The 5,326-nt window shown below is 60.8% G+C and overlaps 1 long non-coding RNA gene across 1 annotated transcript; it reads right to left on the bottom strand.

The window, feature by feature from the left end:
- Window positions 1–776: 776 nt before the first annotated feature.
- LOC136994850 (uncharacterized) lies at window positions 777–4,721 on the bottom strand. Its single transcript, XR_010886688.1, has 3 exons — window positions 4,351–4,721; window positions 2,157–2,433; window positions 777–852 (listed from the first exon to the last, which is right to left on the bottom strand). It is a non-coding gene; the product is annotated as an uncharacterized lncRNA (long non-coding RNA).
- Between the last annotated feature and the right edge of the window lie 605 nt (window positions 4,722–5,326).

Below are 5,326 nucleotides of genomic sequence, written 5' to 3'. Positions count from 1 at the left end.
GATTGCAGCTTCGTCCGGGCACCGCGGGAAGCGAATCCGTGCCCGTTCCCAAAACGGGCAGAAATCCTAAAATTCCCCCCCACCCTGGCCCATCCTTAAGGAGAAATTCCCCCCCACCTCCCCTTGCAAATAAATCCGGGTTAAATGCACTCATTGACAAACCCGTTCCCAAATTCCCCAGCTGATTTCTGGGTCGATTTCCCCTTTTTAGCAATATTTTGGATGAGCCGGGCTTTTTCCGATGGAGGGGGGAAAAGGAAAGCTTTGGATGCAAAAACGCCTCCCGTTGCAACCGGCGCTCCCGGTTTGCAAATCGCCGTGTCCCAACGCTCCGGGCTCAGGGCCGGACGCGGCGCGAAGGCGTTTTGCAGGGGCGCGCGGGGCCCAGGCCCGTTGCTCCGAAGAAAAGGACGGAGAAAGACGGGAAAGAGCGAGAGGAAAAAAAAAAGGGAAGTTAACGCAAAATTCCCTCTCGTGGCCTCATTTACAAATAGGCGGCGCGGCGAGATTTATGGGCGAGGATCTCTCCTATAAATCAAGGCGCCTTTTTTTTCCTCCGGACCGTGCAGAAATGCAAACACCTGCACCTGATTATTTGTCTTTTAAAGGGCGAAACGGGTGCCGACGTCGCCGGGCGCGAAAAAACCGCGGAGCCCGGCGCGGCCGTGCTCCATCCCGGCGGCAGGATCGGGAAATTTAGCTCTTGTTCGGAAATACGAGGTCAAAGCCGCACCGGCTCCGGTTCTGCTGGAGTCGACGGAGCCCCCCCGGGGAACGTAAATCCGCGTGTGATGGGTAGAGGTGGATCTCGATTTGCTCACGCGGCGCGGTTGGATCCCGGCGGGAAGGATCCTGGGGGAAAGGTGGGGGTTTTTTGGCCTGTTTTTCCGGATGGGGTCCGGGTGAAAGGACGCCCGTTGGCTTCCGCGTGTGCGGAGCCGCCTGTGAGCTCGTGCAGGGCTTGCACGCGCACGTGAGCTTGTGCAAGGCTTGCACGTATGTGTGAGCTTGTGTGGAGCTTGCACACGCACGTGAGCTTGTGCAAGGCTTGCACGTGTGTGTGAGCTCGTGCAGGGCTTGCACGTACACGTGAGTTCGTGCAGGGCTTGCACACACCTGCGAGGTTGTGCAGGCCTTGCACGCGCATGTGAGCTTCTGCAGGGCTTGCACACACCTGCGAGGTTGTGCAGGCCTTGCACGCGCATGTGAGCTTGTGCGGGGCTTGCACACACCTGTGAGCTCGTGCAGGGCTTGCGTGCAAGTGTGAGGTTGTGCAGGGCTTGCGCACGCCTGTGAGCTCATGGAGGGCTTGCACGCACACATGAGCTTGTGCAAGTCTTGCACGCACACGTGAGCTCGTACAAGGCTTGCACGCAAGCGTGGGGTCTTGCAGGCCTTGCACGCACGTGTGAGCTCATTCGGGGCTTGCACACGCACAGGTGAGCTCGTGCAGGCCTTGCACATGTGTGTGAGCTTGCACGCATGTGCGAGCCCGTGCAGAGCTCGCACGCGCACGTGAGCAGGCCGCCGGGGTGGGCAGGGAGGCGCCTCGCTGCCGGATCAGGCCGCCCGCCCTCCTTGGCCGCGGGTTCAAATCCCTCCTCCGCCCTGGGGGCTCTGGCGACCCCGGATTTGGGGCGTTTTGCCCCTTTTTCCCTAAATCCGCGTGCTCCAGCCCCAACACCCAGCCCCACGGGCATGACGGCTCCTCCCGGCTCCCGGGGCTCCTTTTCCCCGCTGGGCACCAGCACGGTGCACGCCCCGCACGAGCTCCATGGGCGTGCGAGCCCTGCGCGAGCTCCCACGCGTGTGCAAGCCCTGCGCGAGCTCCCACGTGCACGCAAGACTTCCACGCCTTCCATGTGCTAGCGTGCAAGCCCTGCACAATTTCACGTGCACATGCAAGCCCCGCGCGAGCTCACACACGTGTGCAAGCCCCGTGCAAGCTCACACGAGTGTGCAAGCCTTGCACGAGCTCTCGTGTGTGTGCAAGCCCTGCATGACCTCACATGCACGTGCAAGCCCTGCACAAGCTCACACAAGTGTGCAAGCCCTGCATGAGCTCTCGTGTGTGTGCAAGCCCTGCACGAGCTCACACGAGCGTGGAAGCCTTGCACGAGCTCGCATGCAGGCAGCTTTTGCACGGGCCAATTCACCCATGGGATGGGGGGCGGATTTTCCCCCGGCAGGTATCCCGGCACTTCCCGGCGCAAGCAGCTTTCCCGGCCTGGTGCTGCTGCAGGCGAGCGCGCTCCGGGGAATTGCACGGCTTTTCATCCCCCCTTTTCCTGCTTTCTTTCCTCCTTTCTTCCCTCCTCGCTCGCTCGCTCTGAGGGAATTTTCCTTCCCCTGAAGCTTGTTCGCTCCGGGATTCACTCGCGCCTCCGTTTGCACCGTTCTTCCCCTCTTTTCCTCCCTTCTTGCTTTCCCGACCTGTCAAAACCGGCGAACGAAAATCCGCGTCATGCAAAGCAGCTAGCTGGGGGTGGGGGGGGGGAGAGATGTTTTTTATTGTAAAAGATGACATTTTTATTGTCTCCCGTATTGCGCTATTTCCCTTTTTTTATTGCCCGGGCCCGGCTTTATTTGAGCTGCTACCAGAAGCGAAATTATTTTTCGAAGAGGCGGTTTCGTCCCCCCCCCCCATCCCCACATTTCCTTTTTAAACACTCTATTAGAAAAATATTGCCTGGCAGCTGGGATGCAGGCGCGGAAAAGCGGGAATACGGCGCCGGGGGGGGGGGGGGAGCGAGCGATAAAAAATAAAAGGAGCCGATAAAGATTAATTATCTAATTAACGGAGGCATAAACTGGAGAGGGGGATAACGAAGCGGCTTGCCAAAATTTGGGGAGGAATTTGCACGCCAGCACGTGGGGCCGCTCCGAAAAAATGTGGGTGGAGGATTTCCCACCCGACGGCGTAAATCAGGAATAACGAGACGTGTAAGGAGTTGGGGGGGGGATTTAGGGGGAAAGGAGATGGGGAAGGGAGGAGAGGGAAGGGAGATGTTCGTGATGGGGTGGCAAGGGAGGAAGAGCTCCGAAATGTCCTGAAAAAGCCCCCACTGGGGAGACACGGATGCAGCCGAGATGGGACGTGGTGTCACTCGGGGTCAGCATGTGCGGATGGGAAGAGCGTCCCTAGATCTGCTCCAGCGTCAAGTCAGCCTCATCCTGCCCCATCCCCATCCTGTCCCATCCCCAACCTGCCCTATCCCCATCCTGCCCATCCCCATCCTGCCCCATCCCCATCCTGCCCCATCCCCAGCCTGCTCCGTTCCCATCCTGCTCCATCCCCATCCTGCCCCATCCCCATCCTGCTCCAGCCCCAACCTGCCCCATCCCCAACCTGCTCCATCCACAACCTGCTCCATCCCCATCCTGCCCCATCCCCATCCTGCCCCATCCCCATCCTGCCCCATCTCCAACCTTCTCCATCTCCAACCTGCTCCGTTCCCATCCTGCTCCATCCCCATCCTGCCCCATCCCCATCCTGCTCCAGCCCCAACCTGCTCCATCCCCATCCTGCCCCATCCCCATCCTGCCCCATCTCCAACCTTCTCCATCTCCAACCTGCCCCATCCCCATCCCCAACCTGCCCCATCCTGCCCCATCCCCAACCTGCTCCATCCCCAACCTCTTCTATCCCCGTCCTGCTCCATCCCCATCCTGCTCCATCCCCAACCTGCCCCATCCCCATCCCCATCCGCATCCTGCCCCATCTCCAACCTGCCCCATCCCCATCCCCATCCCCATCCCCATCCTGCCCATCCCCATCCTGCTCCATCCCCATTCCCATCCCCATCTCCATCCTGCTCCATCCCCATCCCCATCCCCATCCTGCTCCATCCCCATTCCCATCCCCATCCCCATCCCGCCCATCCCCATCCCGCCCCATCCTGCCCCATCCCCATCCCCATCCTGCCCCATCCCCATCCCCAACCTTCTCCATCCCCAACCTGCCCCATCCCCATCCCCATCCCCATCCCCATCCTGCTCCATCCCCATCCCCATCCCCACCCCGCACCTCCGCACCTCCCGCTCCGCCGCCCCTCTTGCCCCCAGCCCCGTGGGGCGGCCGAGCGGGGCCGGCGCCGTGTCCCTTCCGCGCCGCGGTCCCCCGTGGCCGCTCCGCAGCTCTCTGTCCCTCCCTAGCGGCTTCTCCCCGCAGCGGCGGCCGCGCCGAGCGCAGCGAGACGCCGGCGCCCACGGGCCGCGCGCCCACCGGTGCCCTCGCGCGGGTTCCCGGTGCAGCCCACTCCCCCGGGACACCCCCCACGCACCCCCCCACGCCCTTTGAGCCCGGTTTCTTGCTTTTCCGCCCCGTTCCCGGCTCCTTCCGCTCCTCGCGTCCGCGTGGGGCCCGTCCCGGGCCTCCGACCCCGGTTTTGGGGTGGAAACGGGTCCGTTAGCGGCGCGTTGCGGCCGGTCCTGCGACGCGTCGATCACGGGAGGGAGGAAAGAGAGCAAAGAAGAAGGAAAGGGAGAGGAAGAAAGAAAGAGGGAGAGAGCAGAGAGCCCGGTGCCGTGACGGTCTGAGGGCTCGAAGAAAGAAGGAGCGAGGGAAATATAGGAGGAAAGAAAGATAGAAAGAGACAGCGGGAGAAAGGGAGGAAAAGGAAGAAAGGAAAAGGAAAAGCAAGGGAGAAAGGGAGTGAAAGAAAGAAGGAAGGAAGGAATGAGAAAGAAAGAGAAAGAAGGAGAGAAGGAAGGAAGGAAGGAAGGAAAAAGAAGGGAGGGAGAGAGGCAAGAAAGAGAAAGAAAAAGAAAGAAAGAAAGAAAGAAAGAAAAGGAAGGAAGAGAAAGGAAGGAGGAAGGAAAAAGAGAAAGTGAAGGAAAGAAGCAAAAAAAGAAAGAAAGAAAAGGAAGAAAGAAAGTGAGTGAGAGAGGGAGAGATAAAAAAGGAAGGAAGAGAAGGGAAGAGAAGGGAAGAGAAGAGAAGAGAAGAGAAGAGAAGGAGGAGGAAGACGAGGAGGAAGAAGAAGGCAGGAAGGAAGGAGCGCGGAGGAAAGCACGGAGGGGTGGAGGCCAGAGGGAGGCAGACGGCAGGACGGAGGGACGGACGCGGGCGGGAGGAGGCTCCCGGAAACCCTCCTCATCCCCTTCCTCCCTCCTCCCTGTTATCCCGGCCACCCCTGGGGCCGCATCCCGGTGCCCATCCCCGAGGCTTCCCGGCTGTCCCGGCACGCCGAGCCAAGCCAGCGCTTCCCACGAGGCCTTTCCACAGCGGTTTTCACCTCCGGAGAGGGGGGAAAAAAAACCCCAAATCTCCTCTCCGACGACTTCGCTCCGAGCACTCGCCGCCGCTTCCCGGCTCCGGAGCGGG

This window comes from Apteryx mantelli, chromosome 33 (genome assembly GCF_036417845.1).
Source record: "Apteryx mantelli isolate bAptMan1 chromosome 33, bAptMan1.hap1, whole genome shotgun sequence".
Taxonomy (NCBI): Eukaryota; Metazoa; Chordata; class Aves; order Apterygiformes; family Apterygidae; genus Apteryx; species Apteryx mantelli.
Note: the sequence above shows the minus strand (reverse complement) of the source record. Positions and strands in the feature narration are given on the sequence as shown.